This window comes from Scylla paramamosain, chromosome 5, assembly GCF_035594125.1.
Source record: "Scylla paramamosain isolate STU-SP2022 chromosome 5, ASM3559412v1, whole genome shotgun sequence".
Taxonomy (NCBI): Eukaryota; Metazoa; Arthropoda; class Malacostraca; order Decapoda; family Portunidae; genus Scylla; species Scylla paramamosain.
Genome location: NC_087155.1, coordinates 16,583,068 through 16,605,096, shown reverse-complemented (window position 1 = coordinate 16,605,096; position 22,029 = coordinate 16,583,068). Strand labels below are relative to the sequence as shown.

The 22,029-nt window shown below is 43.3% G+C and overlaps 1 long non-coding RNA gene across 1 annotated transcript in view; it reads left to right on the top strand.

Moving 5' to 3' along the window:
* Positions 1–13,808: 13,808 nt before the first annotated feature.
* Positions 13,809–22,029, top strand: part of LOC135100320 (uncharacterized) — a 73,995-nt gene continuing 65,774 nt past the window's right edge. Inside the window, exon 1 of the long non-coding RNA XR_010268604.1 lies at positions 13,809–13,953. This is a non-coding gene — a long non-coding RNA (uncharacterized LOC135100320). The remainder of the gene's footprint in view (positions 13,954–22,029) is intronic.

The following is a 22,029-nucleotide window of genomic DNA, read 5'->3' as shown; positions in this document are numbered from 1 at the left end:
GCGACAAGGAAGGAAAAAATGGATGGAAGGAAAGGAAGGAAAGAAGGAAGAAGGGAATGTATTTGCCTTTGTCCTCCTTGGCTTGAAAGAAAAGTTTATACTGATTGATATGTTCTTGTTTTTTTTTCTTTTCTTTTCTTCTTGTACGTGTTTTTATTATTGTGTGCTTAATTTGTTGGCTATATTATTTTTTCTCTTATTTTCCTTTATTTCATCGTTTTCTTGATATTACTTCTTTTCATTGTCATTTTACTGATTAGATTAAGTTTAATGTCTATTTTTTGTCTATTCCTTATTTTTTTTTCGTTTTTCTCTTTTTCATGTTAGTGTAGTTTGCTTTTGTTTTCTCTCTCCCTTCTTCCTTCATCTCTAAGTTCTTTTGCTCATTTCCTTTTTCGTCACCCTCTTACATCTTTCGCCCTTTCTTTCTTCCTTTCCCTATTTTTTTCTTCTTATCTTTTTTTTTTTTTTTTTCAACGCGCACAGTCTTTTGTGTCTTCCACAGTCACTCCCATTACAAAGATGTCTTCTTTCACTTCATCCATAAACATCATTTTGTTTTTTCTTTCATCTTACTATATGCAATTTCTTACTCTGTTCTTTCGTTTATTTCCTTCACTCGTCACTTTCCTCCACCTTTCATTCTGTGTTTTCATTCAATACATTCTTTTTCTTCACCTTACTACATATAAAATCCTCATCTCTTTGTTCTTTCGCTCAATTCCTTCACTCGTCAACCCCCCCCACACCAATGTTCATTCCTACGATCCTCCCTTCCATACTCATCTTCCCTCCACCACCACAACTGCCATCACCACCACCACCATCACCTCACCTTGTCGGCCCTTTCCCGCTGGTGGTGCCCCGTTTGTCTTCCTGGTGATCATTCGTCTCGCTTTCCTCTCCTTAATGGACTCAGTACCATAAGAGGGTATTATCAGCGCCGTGTTAATGCTCCCGATGCCTTCCTCGCGTTGGCCTCCACTCGCCTCGCTTGCTCTCTTACCTTTCGCCTCTGTTGCTGCTCTTCTTGCTCTGGTCTTTCGTTTCTGTTCTTTTTCTTTTTCTGCTTTGGTATTCTCGTTCTATTTTTTCTTTTCTCTCTTTTCTTTTCTCTTTTATTTGTGTGTGTCTGTGTGTGTGTGTGTGTGTGTGTGTGTGTGTGTGTGTGTGTTTAATGTGTGCGGTATGTTTTGTGTTTTTTTTGTTTCAATTTGTTTTGGTGTTGATTTTCAGTGTGTGTGTGTGTGTGTGTGTGTGTGTGTGTGTGTGTGTGTGCTTGTGTTTGTGTGCTTGTCGTTGTTGTTGTTGTTGTTGCATGTCTATCTGTCTCTGTCTTTATTTATTTATCTATCTAGTAGGTGTCAGTTGCCCCTCTCTCTCTCTCTCTCTCTCTCTCTCTCTCTCTCTCTCTCTCTCTCTCTCTCTCTCTCTCTCTCATCTCTCTCATCTCACTCTTATCCAGGTACTCATCACAACTGCAAATATGAACACCTTCTTATATCTTCCTCCTGCACCTCCCGTCACCACACGCACTCACGCACCCACCACCCTCACCACTATTCCAACCCCTTCCTCCTCCTCCCTTACTTCCCCTTCCTGTCCAGAGCTCCCATTCAGGTCGCCTCTCATTTCTCTCTCTCCCTTGCCTGTCTCTCTCCCATTCCCCCTTTCCTTCTTCTTCCCTTCCTGTGAACACGAGCAAACCCAAACATATAAGTTCTCAGGAGGCGTAAATTTAATGTATATGGCAACCTTCCAAAAAGTCTTTCTGGGAAAATATATAAAAATGAGAGTGATTTCTGGTTTATGTCTTATCTTTTCCTCACTCTCCCCGTCACCCTTTTTCACTAGAGAGAGAGAGAGAGAGAGAGAGAGAGAGAGAGAGAGAGAGAGAGAGAGAGAGAGAGAGAGAGAGAGAGAGAGAGAGAGAATGATTTAGGTGGTCCCAGATTGTTTTGTGATAGCCCTCAATGGCACGAGAGTTGCGTTTTCCCTCGTAAATTTAGGTATGAATGTTCCGCCTTACTGGGAACTCGGTAATCTGCTGAGTTGAGGGAGGGAGAGAGGGAGAGGGGAGAGAGAGGGAGGGAGAGGGAGAGGGAGGGAGCTCGAGGCTGACGTCTCCATAACTTTAATAGAAATTGATCGTGAAGTTGTGAAGGTGGTGTCAACCCTAACCCTTCTTTCTTCCTCCCTTGACCTCCCTCACTCTCTCTCTCTCTCTCTCTCTCTCTCTCTCTCTCTCTCTCTCTCTCTCTCTCTCTCTCTCTCTCCCGCTCGCTCGACGCGCATGGTACATTTTTATAGGGGCATTGTTACGGTTCTTAAGCTAAAGTTAACATGTCGCGTGTAACTCTCTCTCTCTCTCTCTCTCTCTCTCTCTCTCTCTCTCTCTCTCTCTCTCTCTCTCTCTCTCTCGGGGCACTGTAATAATCTGCAGGCTAAAGTTAGCATTTCTAGTTGCAACACACGCCCTCTCTCTCTCTCTCTCTCTCTCTCTCTCTCTCTCTCTCTCTCTCTCTCTCTCTCTCTCTCTCTCTCTCTCTCTCTCTCTCTCTCTCGCCGCCTGCAGGTCAGCTTGTGAATACTGAAGGAGGCCTCGGCGGTGCCCTCAGGCTTTCCGTGGGGGTGGGTGGAGAGGGAGTGGTAGTGGGGGTGACGGTGACCTGTGTGTGCCCCTCTCAGCCCCTTCCCGTCCCCTCCCTTCGTCTTCCCGCTCCCTCCCATTCCTTTCCCGCTAGCCAACTCACCAACTCACTTCCTACCGCCAGCTCCTTCCTTCCACACACACACACACACACACACACACACACACACACACACACACACACACAGTTCCTTTCTTTGACTGTCTTTTTTAAGTTGATTCCGTCCTTTGTAATTCCTCTTTCTGTCCTCATCATCTTCTAGTACTTTGTTTTGCGTTTTCTTTCCTCTCCTTCCCTTGTAGCAGACCACAAACATTAGTAGTGATAGATTTCTCTTTTCTCTCTCCTCCTTTTTTTTTTTTTTTTTTTATTCTGTAATTAGTGTTGCTCTAATGTAGGGGGATAAAATGATCTTGTGAGTATCTGATGTTTTGTTGTGGTTTAAAACTCCCTTTTGTGAATAAACGACTTTTTTTTGGGAGGGGCCTATTAAAATTATAAAAACCTTCTTACTTCTCTTACTTTCCTCTGTATTTTCATCATCCTCTCCATTTTCTCCATTCTTTCTTTCTCTCACATTCTTTTCATTCTTACCTTTTTTTTTTTTGCAATTTCTATCCATGAACATCTTCAATATTTCATCTTCCTCCCTTCCCATCTTCCCTGTAATTTTTCCTTATCTTATTGCTTCCTCTTCTTTCTCTCTCCATCTCTCATCTCCCTACTCATCTCTGCCTTTTCCTATCAAACCCTCTTCACTATCGGCCTTTCCTTTTCTCTATAATTTTTCCCTACCTGTTCTTCGGCTTTTTTTTTTCCTTTTCTTCCTTCTCTCACCTCTCCCCGCAGCCCCGCCCGCCCGTGAGAGTGTGCACAGGCAGCGGGGAGTGTCTGGAGTGGCAAGGAGTGCTGGTGTGGAGTGCTGAGTGAGCGTGGAGAGCTGCTGAGGAAATGTGAAGGGAGAGAAGAGGTGCTGAGGGATGAAGGGAGTGGTGGTGGTGGTGGTGGTGGTGTTGGTTGAATGGGATGGGTAAGGTTTGTGTGTGTGTGTGTGTGTGTGTGTTTGCGTAATTTCTTCTCTCATTGTCATTAATTGTTGTTATTTCTTTATGTTTTTTTCATCACCATCATCATCACTACCACTACTACAACCACCACAACCATCACCACCACCACCATCATCATCATCATCATCATCATCATCATCACCACTATATTCAGTGAATCCATTACCCTTAGCACTACCACCACCACCACCATCATTACCTTCACCACCACCGTCACCACTACCACAACCACCACCACGCGACCAAATTGTTGAATAATTGGGCTCCTAAAGATGATGGTGCACTTGTGGTGATGGTGGTGGTGAATGGATCTCCCTTCTTCCTCTCACCACCACCACCACCACCACCACTACCAGCACCATTGCAACTATTCTATTGTTCCTTCTTATCAGTGTTGTCTATGGGTATTATAATCTCTCTCTCTCTCTCTCTCTCTCTCTCTCTCTCTCTCTCTCTCTCTCTCTCTCTCTCTCTCTCTCTCTCTCTCTCTTCCCTTTTCTAACAATTCTTCCTTTATTAACCCTTTCTTTCATATTTAGCTATTCTCTATTCACTTTTCTTCCTTTCTTCCTTTTATCATCCCTATTCTTTTCCACCTTTCCCTTCTATGCATTTCCTTTCCTCATTTCTTCCCTCCCTTCATTTCTTCCTCCACTATACCTATCGCATATTTTCTTCATCCTTACCTTTATTTACTCTCCCTCCCTTCCTCTTTCTCATCTGTATATCTTGCTTTCCTTCCCGTTTATCATCTCTCGCATCTTACCCAACCTAGTTTTCCTTCTACGTTGCTTCTCTTTCACTCCTGACTTCCTTTTCCTTTACCCATTTCGTCCTTAGTCATTTGTATACGTTAACTTGTCTTTCTTTTCTTTTCCTTTCAGTTTATGTCCTTCCTTATTTACCCTGATTTATTTTTTTGCATCTTTTCTTTTTCTTTTACTCTATGCTATCTTTTATTTCTTACTTTTCTCTCTTTTTTTTGGTTCCTGTTCTCTTTTCCTTCATTCATTCTTGCCTGTTTCTTCACCTTCATGTCATTTTCTCCTTTACTTCATCTTTTCCTACTTGTCTCCATGTTCTTTCTTTCCTCCTCTCTCCTCTTCCTTTATCCAATCTCTTACGTTCTTGCACCTTCCTCTACTCAAATTATCTTGTATTTCCTTTCATATAATCCCATTCGCCTCTCCTCTCTCTTCTTCTCTTATCCACTCCATCTATATTTCCATCTTCCCTCCTCTTATTTCTTCCCTTTCCCTCATCCTTTTCCAACTATTTCACCAATTTTCGTGTTACTTGCATACCTTTTCCTGCTCTCTCTCTTTCTCTCTTCTCGTTTCTCACCTCTCCCAGTAATATTTCTCCTGGCCACACACTCCTTCTCTCTTCTTATTTCTCCCAACCTTTCCTCCACTTACCTATCCTTTCCTTGTCTACCTCTCCTGCCTCCTTTCTCTCTCTCTCTCTCTCTCTCTCTCTCTCTCTCTCTCTCTCTCTCTCTCTCTCTCTCTCTCTCTCTCTCTCTCTCTCTCTCCCCCTATTCCTCCCCATTATACTTCCCCTTACTTATCTATCCTATCCCTGTCTCCTTCTCTTGTCTTCTTTCTCTCCCCTTTCCTTATCTTAGATCCTCTCCCTGTCTCCCTCTCTTCCCTTCCCGTCTTCCCTCTTTCTCTCTTCCCGTCTTCCCTCTTTCTCTCTCCCCTTTCCTTACCTTAGATCCTCTCCCTGTCTCCCTCTCTTGTCTTCCCGTCTTCCCTCTCTCTCTCTCTCCCCGTTCCTCGCCTCTCCCCGCATTCCTCTCCCCTCTCCTCCCGGCCACACACCGGAGGCATATTGGTGCAGCTCGAGGCTTCAACCCGCATCACTCGGAGCTCCAAATAGGGACAAGCAGACGAACCCAGAGGAGAGGGACAATATTTAGTTAAACCAGCTCTCTCTCTCTCTCTCTCTCTCTCTCTCTCTCTCTCTCTCTCTCTGTGTATTTTTTTTCTTGATGTTTTGTATGATTTTTTTTTCTGCTGAAATCTTATGTATGGCTTTAGATTCTCTCTCTCTCTCTCTCTCTCTCTCTCTCTCTCTCTCTCTCTCTCTCTCTCTCTCTCTCTCTCTCTCTCTCTCTCTCTCTCTCTCTCTCTCTCTCTCTCTCTCTCTCTACACCGAGTCAAGTGGAGTAGTTGACCGTTCACTCTTTTTTTCCTCTTTTTTTTTTTTTTTTTTTTTTTACCTCCCCGCTTCTCCTTTTATTGTTTGTTTGCTTTGAGGCGCTAAGATGGACGTTCCTCTTCCTCCTCTCCTTTTCCTCCGGCGTGAAAGGCTTGTCTGCTCACACCTCCTCCTCCTCCTACTACTCCTCCACCAGCAACAGTCTTCCTCTTCATCCTCCTGCATCTCCTCGTCGTCCTTCCGCTCCTCCATCTTGTAGTAGCCATCCCCTACATTAGCCACTCAAACAGCAAGACATAAAACTGGTCACTTTGCACAGTTTACAGCCCAGTCTTTATCAGAGGCACGAGTGGCTTGCTTTTGGCAGTCCATCCTGGGGGTCTCAATGGCCTCGTAGCGCTCTTGAGGTGTCCACGTGGCCCCTGGTGCGCTGTGAGGACTTCTTAAGATACCTTGGGACTCTTGGGAGGTTACTGAGGTGTCTTCTTTCTCTTGGTTTCTGTTGTGGTTTTGTTGTTCCTGTGTTGCTGTTTCTATGGGGTAGGTTATTCTCTCATGCCTGTAGATTTTCATGTTTCTGTTGCATTGGGAGTTCTTTAGACTTACTGAGAGTTTTGTTGTTCCTGGGTTTACTCTGGAGTGGGCTGAAGACAGTTCGTCCACGTATTTTCAGATCAGCACGTTGTTGTCAATGGACTGTGAAGAGTTACTGTGTTGCTTTGAGATTCTTGGGAGTTACTGAGATGGTTTTGCTGCTGTCTGGGTTTAATGTAGGGTACCTTGAGACAATTCTTCCAAATCCATCTGTTTATTTATGCATTCTGAGGATTTATTTATGTGGATGTTTCTGTGGGGATTCGCAGGACTTACTGAGGTGGTTTTGTTGTTATTTGGGTTACTGTGATATGCCATAAGTTAATTTTTACCAGATAATTTAGATTCCCGCTTGTTTCTTGATGCACTGTGAGGCTTCTCTATAATGCTCTGTAATTATAAGACATACTGACGTAGTTTTGGTATTCCTTTGTTATTTTAGGGTGGCTTAAGCAATTTCGGGGTATTTTAATGATATATTGAGGTAGGTTTGTGTTTTCTGAGTTAGTGTGGCGTAATTTCAGGCACCACTTCCCTACACACACACACACACACACACACACACACACTGACAGAAACAAAGGCGAAAAAAAGGTGAGGAGAGAGAGCAGGTCATTCTTGAGTGAGGAGGAATGATGACTCTTAAGTGCTTTGTGTGGCCATCTATTTCCTCCCCTTCCTCCTCCTCCTCATCCTCTGCTACTTTCTCTTCCTCCTCCTCCTCCTCCTCCTCCTTCTCCTTCTCCTCCTCCTTCTCCTCCTCCTTTTCAATACTTATCAGTCGTAACGTATTGGTGTCTGTGTTCTCTCTCGTACTTATGGAGCCAATTAATGTTGCAGGGACTCTCGTCTATCTCCATCTCTCTCTCTCTCTCTCTCTCTCTCTCTCTCTCTCTCTCTCTCTCTCTCTCTCTCTCTCTCTCTCTCTCTCTCTCTCTGAATGGATAGCGGTTTATGCCTATGGGTGTTTGCGTGTGTGTGTGTGTGTGTGTGTGTGTGTGTGTGTGTGTGTGTGTGTGTGTGTGTGTGTGTGTGTGTGTGTGTGTGTGTGTGTGTTTCCTTTATGTCAGCCATTCGGTCTGCAGTTTATGTACGTGTTAGTTACAAGTACACACGTGAATGCTTTATGGGCGTTTGTTAGTATATATTGTGTTTATCTTGTTTACTCTAAGTGTGTGTGTGTGTGTGTGTGTGTGTGTGTGTGTGTGTGTGTGTGTGTGTGTGTGTGTGTGTGTGTGTGTGTGTGTGTGTGTGTGTGTGTCTTTCTGTCACTCACTGCGTTTCCATCTTTCTCTTTGGGCTGACAGTCTCTCTCTCTCTCTCTCTCTCTCTCTCTCTCTCTCTCTCTCTCTGAAGGAGCAGGCATGAAGGAGCAGGCATGATCCTCCAGCGGGCAATATATTTAAGACACTGTTGATTATTCGGATAATTGAATGCAGAGGGACACGGCTGAAAGGATTAACCGGGCGCAGTTTGCTCTGGTCGGCCGAGTAAACAAGGACGACGAGTTTACCGCGACAGATTAGCCCAGAGAGAGAGAGAGAGAGAGAGAGAGAGAGAGAGAGAGAGAGAGAGAGAGAGAGAGAGAGAGAGGTGGGAGGGGGAATCCGGAACTACTTCACAATAGGATACCGCTTAAGCATTTTTATTTTGCGCCGACTACATATTGATTTCTATTTTGGGACCGGTTTAATTTTTTGATAAGGGGAGACAGGGAGAGGGAGAGAGAGAGAGAGAGAGAGAGAGAGAGAGAGGAGAGGGAGAGGGAGAGTAGGGAGGGAGAGTAGGTAGCTGCCGGCGAGGACTTCGGTCACCTGTGAAATTACCTGACCAACACACACACACACACACACACACACACACACACACACACACACACACACACACACACACACACACACACACACACACACACACACTTTTCACAAGCATTCCTGTCATTTTCCATTCAAACACATGAATATTACACAGAAACATGACAGGGAAGGGAGGATGGCATGGCTGTGACAGGGACATTGACAAAGAGAGACAGAGAGACAGAAACAGTAGGCGTGGTTAGGTTGGGCTGGCTTTGTTGGACGGAATTTGTTGGGCGGGTTTAGTTGGACGGGCTGTCTTGGGCGGGTTTTCCTGACGTTGGGCTGGAAGAGGTTGGGCGGGTGGGCGCGGCTTGCAAGCATCACCTTTCCTTATTTACTTCTGTCTGTTCCTTGATATTTATTGCCAGGCGTTGAAGAGATGTCTGGAATAAGCAAGGGGGAGGAGGAGGAGGAGGAGGGGGAGGAGGAGAGTGGTGGCTGTCTCCTGCAGTCGTGGGTTACTGGGGAGAGGGGTGTCTGTGTGGGGATTGGGGGAGGGTGGCCTGTGTGTGTGTGTGTGTGTGTGTGTGTGTGTGTGTGTGAGCGAATACCACTAAAAATAATATAGCGCATTGAGATTTGCGTCATTTTGTATTTGCTCTCTCTCTCTCTCTCTCTCTCTCTCTCTCTCTCTCTCTCTCTCTCTCTCTCTCTCTCTCTCTCTCTCTCTCTCTCTCATTCTCTTACACGCGAGATGATCCGCATTTTCAGGAACTCGACTTTATTTTTCCCTCTTTTCTTCCTCTCAAACTCGCGGATCTGCTCATTTGCGTTGCGTCACGTCGTTTCCAGGGCAGTCATTCTTTTTTCTCTTTTTATCATTATTTTCTTTTTACCTCAGACGCGGATAGAGAGAGAGAGAGAGAGAGAGAGAGGGGGGGTGGAGAGAATATGCTTCGCTAGGTCTCTCTCTCTCTCTCTCTCTCTCTCTCTCTCTCTCTCTCTCTCTCTCTCTCTCTCTCTCTCTCTCTCTCATTGTCTGTGTGTTTCTCTTCTTTCTCTCTTCCTCTTCATATCTTATCGCTTGTCTCATTAAAATACAGAGCGAGGACAGGACCACCACCAACTTTTTTCCTTTTCCTTCTTTTTTTATTTTTCTCTCTCTCTCTCTCTCAACATTGCGCGAGGGAGAGAGAGAGCAGCAGCGAGACTGGCGGTGACAAGGGACACTGATGGTGGTGGAAGTGGTAGTGGTGGTGTTGGTGGTGGTCGCAGTAGTAGTAGTAGTAGTAGAAGTAATAGTAGTAGTAGTAGTAGTAGTAGTGGTAGTAGGAGTTATGTTGGCGGTAATGATAGTAATAAAAAGATTGTAAAAGAAGCTAAATCATGCACTCTCTCTCTCTCTCTCTCTCTCTCTCTCTCTCTCTCTCTCTCTCTCTCTCTCTCTCTCTCTCTCTCTCTCTCTCTCTCTCTCTTTCATATTGATGGTAATGATTGTTTAAACAAAAAAGTATAATAAGTGAAATAATTTCTCTCTCTCTCTCTCTCTCTCTCTCTCTCTCTCTCTCTCTCTCTCTCTCTCTCTCTCTCTCTCTCTCTCTCTCTCTCTCTCTCTCTCTCTCTCTCTCTCTCTCTCTCTCTCTCTCTCTCTCTCTCTGTACGTAGCGTGCGTGACGGGCAGTTACTGGAGGTGTTGGGTTCGCCCTTATCACTCCGCGGAGACACGCAGGAGAGGTGGTTAGGTAGCGGCAGGAAGGGGAAGGTTGTGGGCAGGAGTGGCAGAGAGAGAGAGAGAGAGAGAGAGAGAGAGAGAGAGAGAGAGAGAGAGAGAGACGGGGGTGACTGAAGGTTTGCAAAGAAGGGCGCAGTGTGTGTGTGTGTGTGTGTGTGTGTGTGTGTGTGTGTGGTAAATCATAGCAAATTGCAGTATGACAAAAGTAACAGATTGAAATGTACACACACACACACACACACACACACACACACACACACACACACACACACACACACACTTCTTAACCCTCTGCTTGTCTGCTAATACTACTATTACTACTCTCTCTCTCTCTCTCTCTCTCTCTCTCTCTCTCTCTCTCTCTCTCTCTCTCTCTCTCTCTCTCCTGGTAATAATGCACGGTACTGATGGTGTATGAGGGTAAAAAACCGTCCTTACTACCACCACCACCACCACCACAACCACCATCAACTTGACAAGCAAAATACGTAACCTTGTGTATTATATTTTCTCCGATAACGTGAAGGAGTTGACCTGGTGGTGTTGTTAGTGTTGTTACTCTTGTCCCTCTCTTCACGTACACGAGTCTTGGGGTGTTCACGGAATTCTCTGTCGTTTCTTAACGTTATCCTTCTCTTACATGTATTACTGGAGACTTTAGGATATAATTGTTTTTACCTTAGCGCGAAAATATAGGGAAAAAAACTGTGGTGTTCAAGATATTTATTACATTGAAAGGTATGTCAGCTTTCTCTTTGCGTCATCGCCCAAACTATGTGTTGTTTTAATATTTTTCTTGCTTCATTTGTATTACAGGACACTTTTTTTAAGACTTATCAATGTTTCGTGTTCTTATTGCTAAAGAGCGTGTTGTTAGATCATATTTTCCCCCAGTCACATTCATTGCTGAGTATTTTTAGACGCGTCAACTTTTTTCTTACTATATTGTAGGATAGGATTTTTGTATTATATTTTCCTGCTTCGCATGTGTCACTGGATACTATGAAATATCAACCATATTATTTTTTTGCCTCCTTGTAAAATTGCATATTGCTTTTCGTTGCTTCACGTGTAATCATTAATCACGTTAAGACAATTTTTTTTTCAGTCCTATTTCAAAAAGCCTTGTTGTTCCATATTCTCTTACCGTTTCACGTGTATTGTTAACCTAAGCGTATAAAGGGCTGTGCTAAATTTTGAATGTTGGCGTTGGGCTGGTAGCATTTGGAGTAGATTGAGCAGTTCCTTTCTCCACCACCTTTACAATCTTAACCACAGCTGACCGGTGTTTCTTTCAAGGAGACTGGGCGGGATCTGGGTGAATCTTGGAGCGGAAAGTCATCCCACAAAAATCCCGGCCGTGACTAGGATTCGACACCTAAGACTTCTTGCATTGTAGTCAGATGAGCCACCGCCTGACCCACCACTGGAGTGCCTTGCGACATGTCTATAGTTTCTTCCCTTATTACAAAACATCATTTCCTCAGGGTCGCAGTCACCATGTTATTGACAGAGCAAGCAGAGAGAGCACATTGTAGTCAGACACGATACCGCCTGCACAAACGCTCATATTTTGCTGTGTTTTTATTTTGTTGCCTCATTGTAAAACAGCATTTTCTCAGGGTTGCAATCACCATGTTGCCTTTAGGGTGAGTAGAGAGATCGTGCCACTACGACAAACATTTACACGACCTTGAGTGTCGAGCCACTATCGTGTATTGGTACAAGCGCTACAAACACTTCATCGCTGCAGGTTCCTTCACTCATACATTACTGCCTGACTCAACTGACTCTTTTGTTGCCCGTAAATCTCAGTGCTTTCTACGTGCGGACATGTTTTTTTAGTTTATTTTGATTTATTAGCTTTGTTAGATATTCAGTCTGTCAATTTAGTGGCTTGATAGCACCACTGCCTCTTAAATATTGGCCTTGATATTATGTACTAGGATGAGCTTGTTTCTTTTTGCACGTTCTTCGATTTGAGTATACGTACCTTGAATGCGCCAATTCAGAACGGGTGACATTTCAAAGGAGACAGTGTGTGTGTGTGTGTGTGTGTGTGTGTGTGTGTGTGTTTGTGTGTGTAATCCTTGAACCATTTTGTACGGGATAACTTTCGAAATACTTACAGAAATATTATAATCATGAAATCACCTTCATTTTAAAAGTTCGTCGACTATTGGAAGAGCACAGGCAAGGTTAAATCATCCTCATTTAAACATTACATCGAACTCCAGGCCTGAATGGCGTGCCTCGGGGATCAATTTGAGTGAAATTTTTCGTACAGAATAGCCATTAATGTACAAGAATTAACGTATTACCAAATTACCTCACGATGCATATATTAAAGACCTAAACAGCTCTTCGACACATCACATGGTATTGGGGAGGATGGTACTCAGGTCATAGAGGTCTCAGGTCAGATGATCCTCGAGGCAGATCGGCCTGAGTGCAAATAGGCTTCAGGACACTTGGTGCTCGAGACACTTGGTACCCAAACCACTTTATCCACAAAATGTCTCTTGACTCAGACGTTTGGACCACAGGCTTCGTGGGGGCAGCATGTGAATCCGCTAACACCTATATAATGTTTGCCAACTCATCCACTACTTAACCACGTCCAGCCATCCACTCAACCATTCAACCATATCCACCCACTCACATCCACCCACCCACAGACTTAACTCCATCCATCTATCCACCGATTCATCCACCCACCTCCATTAACCCACCCATCCAGCCACCCACTGAACCATATTCATTCATCCACCCGCTGCACACTACTTACAGGCACACTCACCCATCCATCCATCTTCTACCCACTAATCCATCCACACACACTTATCCATCCATTATCACACCCACATTCACCCAACCATCCACCTAATAACCCATCCATCTACTATCCACCCATCTATCCATTGTCCAACCTACTTACTCATACTCATCCACCCAACCACAATCACTTACCTACCCATCCACCCATTTACTTGCCTACACCAAACCCACCATCCACATCTTACCCACACACCTTATCACCCACTCCACACCATCCACTCACCCAGCCACTCAGCGATCCATCGACTCGTCTATCTATCCATTCAAATATAAATCCACACACTAATTTACCTATCCACCCATCCACCTACCTATTCACTCACCATTCCACCCAAGCATCCACCTATCCATTCACACAACAATTCACACATATATCCACCCACACATCTACCTACCCACCCATCCACCCACCTACTCGTACATCAGACCTTTCATCCACTTGGAGAGAGAGAGAGAGAGAGAGAGAGAGAGAGAGAGAGAGAGAGAGAGAGAGAGAGAGAGAGAGAGAGAGAGAGAGAGAGAGAGAGTTTACCTGAGGCTTAATACCTTTGTACTGTCAAAATAGTTCGCCAGTTTTCTGCTTTTTTTCTCACGCATTTCCTATATTTGTTAGAGGTTTCCTGATAATGAAGTGGAGTGCATTTGGCGGCTGTTACTTGGTGAATGGTCAGTGGCAGTGTGTGTGTGTGTGTGTGTGTGTGTTATAGCTAATTCTCTCTCTCTCTCTCTCTCTCTCTCTCTCTCTCTCTCTCTCTCTCTCTCTCTCTCTCTCTCTCTCTCTCTCTCTCTCTCTCTCTCTCTATATATATATATATATATATATATATATATATATATATATATATATATATATACGTGTGTTTGTGTGTGTGTGCTTGTTGGCAAGCTTTGCTGCGCATGCTCCACAAGTCCCTGACGTCACGCTCTCTTTCTCCGTGGTTCTGGCCAATCCCAAGACGGCACGTCACCCTGTAGACGGGCGGGAAACACTTCACGTCATCATTTTGAACATGGTCGTCATTGCGATCAGATGGATTAAGTGTCAGTGCAATTACTGGACTTTTACAGCGAGACGATGGATACATTTTGTGTTCGTGACAGACCTTGTAAGTATATATCTAATAATGTTAGGTTTTGTTGGTTACTTTAATGTCCTCAGGGATTATGGTACTTAAGGTTCGGCTAACAGGACACACACACATACACACATACACACATACACACACACACACACACACATACACACATACACACACACACACACACACATACACACACATACACACACAGCTAAAGTTAATCCTGAAAATAAACAAATAACCCCAAAATAACGAGTAACGAGTGACCACCACCGTCTCCGCTGAGGTCGCCGCGGGCGCCATGATGGTTTGTTAAGAGTCTGGCCAGATTCAAATTTTCGTTCTTGTTTTATTTCTTAACTTGTTTGTTTCAGCTTTAAGTAAGTTTTTATAGTTTCTATAAATATTTTGTTACGTTTTAAGTGTTTTCATATGTCTGTTAAGGGAAATATAGTGATTTAGCTGTTGTTTATATGTAAATGACTGTCGGATTTCCAGTATTGTTTTGAAAAAAAAAATATATATTTTAAAGTTTTCTTAATTCTTGTTAAGTCAAAAGGGGTGGACATTTTAATGGTTTTAAGAGTGTTAAGGTTCCAACATTTTCCAGAGTATATATTTTTATATATATTTATTTTTACTGTGGTTTGAAATGTTTTGATATTTACGGTATTAATTAACGTAAGTGGCAAGTCAGAATATATAAAGCAATTGAATCTAGCTGCCTTTTTTCGAGGGGTCATTTTCAAAATTAAATACGTTCGTACGTAAATTAACGGACCCTGTGACGTGACGTCATCGGCTGTGCTGTGACGTTATCGCTGGGACTCGGACTGAAACCATCCTCCCTTCCAGTCTCTCGTCATTATTTAGCATAATTTCCAGTGTTTTTTTTTTCCCCGATATTCATAGGTGTTTTCAGACATGAATTGTGTGTGTGTGTGTGTGTGTGTGTGTGTGTTTGTGTGTTTGTGTGCGCTTCAGTGGGTGGGTAGGTGATAGAGAGAGCGAATGGTTGTGTGGATAAGTGGGTGAGTGGACGCTGGAAGAATGAATGGGTCTATGAAAGTTAGTGGGTGGATGGATAGGTGCGTAAGTGGACTGGGGGGGTGGTTAAGTGGATAGACGGACAATATATTAATGTGTGCAGATCCACATGCTGCCTTCACGAAGCCTGTAGTCCAGACTTCATAGTCTAGAGACACTTTGGGGACTAAGTGTTTTTGGGTACCAAGTGTTTCGAGGACCAAACGTCCTGAGGCCGATTTGCACTCAGGCCGATTTGTTTTGAGGATACATCTAACCAGAGTCCTCCATGACCTAAGTACCGTCTGCCCCAGTACCAAGTGACTAGCTCTTGGAAAAGTTAGGTGCCAAGTATGAGGCAAGAAAAGGATTAGAAAGAGTTTGAGAGATAAACAGGAGATTCCTTTCAGCGTAAAATAACCATTTCCTTCAGAAACACATGCAAAGATAATACCGTGTGTATGAAATGTGGGGAGTGAAACCAAGCATTGCGCCAAGGGTTAAAGGTGTAAGTGTTTCAATCACTCGCCACTCTGCCTCCACACAATGCGGCGAGGCAACAGGTGAGGCCAGTACCCACGTAGCTCCCAACCATTTTGCGAATCGCGATTTTTCAAGCAGGATGTGTTACAGTCGCCGGTCAGAAAAGTAGTCAGACCACATGAGTAATAGCGGAGGTCTTGTCTCCTCCTCTCATTAAACTATTAGACGAGACGAGAATTATTTTAAGCACAAAATGATGAAATTGATACTTGATCGAGGTAACGAGTTTTACTGAGGGAGTCTTGAGCAATTACGTACTTCCTTATAATATTTTTCCTTACAAGATTTTTCGACCTTCAAGAAATACGTTGAAACTCTACATATACTTAGAGGTTGTACGACCTGTAAGTCTTTAGCTGCCACTCGTCTTTCTTATAACATTTTTGGCCACCAAGAAATGCACTGAAATGTCTCAAACATACAAAAACTGTACGAATTTCTTTGTATTTTTCAAGACTTACAGAAACGCGATGGAAATTAACAGAAGATCAAATGGCTCACTGACTTACGATCTTTTCTCATGGACTATTGAAACTACAAGATAATGAAGCGAGTAAAATATCAAGGGGGTGTCCAATATTTTGCTAATTTATAGGTTCTTTTTTTCAATACTTTATCAACGAAATGTTGTAGAATAAGTTTTTGGATAGCATAAAACAGTATCGACATAGACAAAAGTGATCTCATAGTGCAATAATAATTTGGACATTTCTACCCTATGAACACACACACACACACACACACACACACACACACACACACACACACACACACACACACACACACACACACACACACAGATTGCTTGCATATAACACCATTACTACATCTCCTGTTATATGCATGTCAAATTCTCTCTCTCTCTCTCTCTCTCTCTCTCTCTCTCTCTTACATTATATCCTCCAATTTTCTTCGTACTCAAAACAATGCCATTCTACCTGTCAATCTCGTCTCCTAATTAGCGGCGGCGCTCACCTGCCCATTGGAATAATAATATGAACTCACGACCAACCGCAGGAGGGGGAGGAGGAGGAGGAGGAGGAGGAGAAAGAGTGTGTTGGTGGTATACATACTTGTGGTCAACACCCGACACCCTGAAGCTTCCTAGAGTCCCGAGAGAGAGAGAGAGAGAGAGAGAGAGAGAGAGAGAGAGAGAGAGAGAGAGAGAGAGAGAGAGAGAGAGAGAGAGAGAGTAGTTCGTTTCCTTTCGGCCGAGAGAATGTGAGAATGAGAAGGTTGTGATGGTGGTGGTGGTGATGGTTGCAGTAGTGATGGTGTTATTTGTGGCTTCTCTCTCTCTCTCTCTCTCTCTCTCTCTCTCTCTCTCTCTCTCTCTCTCTCTCTCTCTCTCTCTCTCCTTCAGCTCGTTTAGTGTTTTCCACCAAGAGACAAAAGCCTTCACGCCCCACTGCTCCTCCTCCTCCTCCTCCTCCTCTTCCTCCTCCTCCTCCTCCTCCTCTTCCTCCTCCTCCTCTTCCTCCTCTTCCTCCTGCTTTCCCTCATGCCTCCATAACTACTTTCACAAGCATTCCTCCATCACGTCTTTCTCATTCTTCATCTCCTCCTCCTCCTTTTTCTTAAAATTCTTTCGTTTCCCCTCCTCCTCCTCCTCCTCCGCTCCTCATCTTCCGTTTTATCTTGTTTTTCTTTCTTATTGTTTTCTCTTTTCTCTTCCTCTCCTGTGATTTCTTCTATCGTAACCATTTCCTCCTCCTCCTCCTCCTCCTCATCCTCCTCCTCCTCTCTTTTGTCTTTTGTGTTCCCTCTCTTCATCTTCACGTTTTCTTTTTCTCTTGTCTATTTGTTATTTTTACCTCCTTTACCTCTTTGACCTCCTCCTCTTCCTCCTCCTCCTCCTCCTCCTCCTCCTCCTGGTCATGATCTTAATGTCCGCCTCTCACCTCCACCTTTACATATCCGTGTTTGCTTTTTACCCTCCTCTATTTTCATTTTACCTTCCCTTCCTTCACCTCCTTCCCCTTTCCTCTCCTTCACTTCGTCCCTCTGTTCTTTTTTACCCCTCACTTCTCCCCCACTCTCTCTCTCCTTCCCTCTCCTAACTCCTCTCATCTTTTCCCGTCCTACCCTCTTTCCTTCCCTCCTTCCTTCCTTCACACAAGTTCTCTCCTTCATTCCTATTCTCTCCGTTCTTTTCTACCCCTCACCTCTTCCTCTCCCTTCCTCCCTCCTTCCCTCTCCTCAACCTCCTCTCATCTTTTCCCTTTTCTCCCTCCTTCCTTCCCTCTACTCAGCTCCTCATTTTTTTCTCCTCCCTTCCTCCGTCCTTCTTTCTCCTCAACCCCTCTCATCTTTTACCCTCCGTCTCTCCCTGCCTCTTTCTTCTTCTCTCTTTTCCTGCCCTCCCTCCCTCCCTTCCTCCTCCTCCTCCTCCCTCCTAAGTGAGATGCTCAACACTTAACTCCGGAATCTCTCTCCCTCTTCTCCTTGTCCACAAAAACGACAACAGCAGTTAAAACACCAATAAGGAGAAAAGAGGCGGGTCATTTTCTTGCCAGTCTCGCTAAGTTTCCTCGTTCGTCTCCACTTCCTCAATCTGTTCCTTGTTCTCTTTCTTTTTCTCTCTATCTTTTATTTATTTTTTTATCTGCTTTCCTCTTTGTCACTTTTTTTCTCCTCCTCTTTTTCCTCTTCCTCCTTCCTTTTCTTCTTCTCATCATTGTTTACTCGTTATCTTTCTTCATTTATTTTCTTCACCTGTTTCTTCCTTGTTCAACTCCTCATTCGTATATCTTATTCTTTCTTTTCCTTCTTTTCATTTAATCATTCACCATTTTATCCTTATACTTGGCCTCCTCCTCCTCCTCCTCCTCCTCCTCTTAATTCTCTTAATTTCCTCCTCCTCCTTTCCGTTTATTATTCCTCCTCCTATTTTAATCTCTTCTTCCCCTTTCTCTTCCTTTCCTCTTACTTGTTTTGCTCCTTGTCATCTCTTACTTGCTCTCCTTGTCTTCATCCTTTACTGCTTCCTCCTCCTCCTCCTCCCTATCTTCTTCTCCTTCTCCTTGTTCTCTCCTCTTATTTGTTCTCCTCTTTGCTCTCATATTTTACTATTTCTCCTCCTCCCTCTTCTCATTTTTTACTGTCTCCTCCTCCTCCTTAACTCTTACTCCTCCTCCTCCTCCTCCTCCTCCTCCTCCTCCTCCTCCTCCTCCTCCTCCTCCTCCTCCTCCTCCTCTTTACACTGGTTACTTTCCCTCATTTTCCTCTTTGTCAGTTCGATTTTCCCGTGTCCTCTTTCTTTTCATAACCTCGTCACGTTTTTCTTTCTTCTTTTCCTAACTTGTTCTCGTCTTTTTTTTTTTTCTTTTTTTTGGCGGGGGCGGATCTCCGTTCCTCATTTTCCACCATTTTTCACTCAGCCGTTTTCTTTTCTCTTCTTTTCTCTTTCTGTAATATGAATTTTTTTCTTTCAATTTTTGTTTTCGTATTTTTTTGTTTTGTTTTTCATTCATACTTTTCCGGGTCAGTGATTTGTCTTCTCAATATTCTTTCTTTCTCTCTTTCTCTGCCTCTAAATTTGTCTTTGGTTATCTTTCTCTTTTTCTCTCTCTTGTGGCGTTGGCGGTTGCTGTTGCTGTTGTTGTTGTTGTTGTTGTTGTTGTTGTTGTTTATGGTTGGATGTGTCAGTGTTTTAATCTTTTACATAAACATATCCTTTGTTTTATCAGTTTATACACGTTAGGCTAGTAATTCTGTAGTAATAGTAGTAGTAGTAGTAGTAGTAGTAGTAGTAGTAGTAGTAGTAGCAATGACTATTGTAATAATAATAATAATAATAATAATAATAATAATTAATAATAATAATAATAATGATAACCACAACAATAAATCCTTCAGTCTTTCCCTCTCTCCCGTCACTCTTCCTTTGCCTTCACATAATTTTCTCTTGAACTGGTTTGGCGTGTCCCAGTTCATCTGCGCCTCTCTCTCTCTCTCTCTCTCTCTCTCTCTCTCTCTCTCTCTCTCTCTCTCTCTCTCTCAGATGTTTAGTGAAGGATTTCTAATCTGCTTAAGTTACAATGTTATACTTTTTTGTATGAAACTCGAAGGGTATTATTATTATTATTATTATTATTATTATTATTATTATTATTATTATTATTATTATTACTACTACTACTACTACTACTACTACTACTACTACTACTACTATTACTACTACTACTACTACTACTACTACTACTACTACTACTAATGCTGTTGGTACTGGTGGTGATTGTAGTGGTGGTGGTGTTTATAGTGCTGGTGGTGGTGGTGGTGGTGGCAGTGATGGTATCGTTATAGTTTATATTGTCGTCGCCTTTGTTGTTGTTCCGTGTTGAATTAGAATGATCACTGGTGGTGTTTGTGTTCATGTAGACTCAGCAGTGGGCAGGCCATGTGTGACCACGAGTGTCCCTTCCCCGCACACTGATAAGAGGCGAGCTGAGAGGCGGAGAGGAGACAGATAGGAAGCATCAAGGGGGAGAACACGTGGTAATGGATACGCCACAGAGGGATGCGACGCGTAAACATAGATAAGAAAGGAGTGTAATGAGGGAGTCACGAGGATTACGTTACAAGACTTTATATTGTGTTCTGTCTTATTTTATAGTGCGTATATTTCTAAAGCAAAATTACAATGGAGACATCAGTCATATTTTCCAGTTTTTTTTTTTTACATTTTTTTTCAAGATGTTTTTTTTTGTAATAGTATTATACATTTATTGATAATCGTAGTTCTTTGTCGTATAATATGATAATGTACCTTTTTTTGAAATTTTGTTGATAATATAATTCACATTTATTATACTGTCCGTGCTGATAGTTTTTGTATTAGTTATGCTGCTTACACTATCTTGAAGAATATTATTACTTACTCTTGTTCTTGTTCTTCTTGTTCTTGTTCTTCTTTTATTCTTCTCCTTTCTATTAAGTATTATCATTACTATTACTATTTACACGGAGCTCCTTCCTTTGCTTTTGTTGTCGTCGTCGTCTTTGTTGTTGATGTTCTTTACTATCATTATCATTATTACTCTTATTATTAATTCAAAGCTCCCACAGCTACACGTAACCTATTTCCTCCCTCAACCCTCCAGTCTGTACCACGCTATATACATAACCAACCCAAGCACACAACTTCTCCCACACTCCTCAGCCTGCAGCACTAAATCCCTGCCACGCCCAGCTATGCTCCTGGCGGATGAGCAAGACCACTGGGACTGTCTGCCTCACGGTTCCTCTCGGGGGCAGAAAGCAGTTACTGTCTTGAGAGGAAGTATGTGTGTGTGTGTGTGTGTGTGTGTGTGTGTGTGTGTGTGTGTGTGTGTGTGTGTGTGTGTGTGTGTGTGTGTGTTGGAGAGGGACGCCGCTTAGTAGTGTGACGCTCTTCAGAGTTTTGCATGTTTGTTTGCCTGTATGATTGTGTGACTTTGTTTTCATCAGTTTGTTCCTTCCTTCTTTCCTTCTTTTATTTTTTTTTGTTCATTTTTATTTTCTCTTAACCCTTTTTTCCACTTCTTCTTTTTTTTTCCTTCCCTTGTGCTTTCCTTTTCCTTCCTAGCTTGATGCCTAGCTTGATGCAGACCTGGATTTGAGAGGTACCTGTGTGTGTGTGTCTGTGTGTGTGTGTGTGTGTGTGTGTGTGTGTGTGTGTGTGTGTGTGTGTGTGTGTGTGTTCAAATCGTTATGGTAACAGGTTGGTTTCTGGATACATCAAATACTCCCATATCCCCACCTCTCTCTCTCTCTCTCTCTCTCTCTCTCTCTCTCTCTCTCTCTCTCTCTCTCTCTCTCTCTCTCTCTCTCTCTCTCTCTCTCTCTTCCAAACACTCACTCGCTCAATCGCGTTAACCACACAAGCTGCTACAGAGTGTTTAAGTCGTAACTCAGCTAAACTGTGACCTTAGTGTGGGAAACTGAAGAGGAGGAGGTGGAGGAGGAGGAGGAGGAGGAGAAGGGTAAAGAGGAGACGGTGCATGTGACGCGCACTTAACCAGTGGCTAAAGTGTTTGTGTCTTGCAGGGAAATCAGAGCCCTGTGTTCGAATCCCGCTGGACACGGTGATTATTTTTGCGTTCCTGCCGTGTGTGTGTGTATTATTTCAGTGTCTTTTTTCTCAATCTTTAAGTGACTCTGGTTTCGCTTATCTAAGTACCAGGAAGGGGAAGGGGAGAATGGACAGGAAGGAGGGGTGATGGGAATAGAAAAACAGAGGATGTGTAGGAGGTGGAAAGTGGAGGAAGAGAAGGGGGATAAAAAGGGGAAAGAAAGGGAGATGAAAGAGAAGGAGGGATGGAGAAAAAAAGAAGAGATGTGGGAAGGATTAGTTAAGAAGACGCTGAAAGAAGAGGAGATAATGAAGGTGTAATAGCTGGAATGGGAATGTTTATTATTAGATCCTGAAATTATCGTTTATTTGTTTAACTTGCATCCTCCCCTCCCATTAACACACACGCATACACACACAAGGAGAGAGAGAGAGAGAGAGAGAGAGAGAGAGAGAGAGAGAGAGAGAGAGAGAGAGAGAGA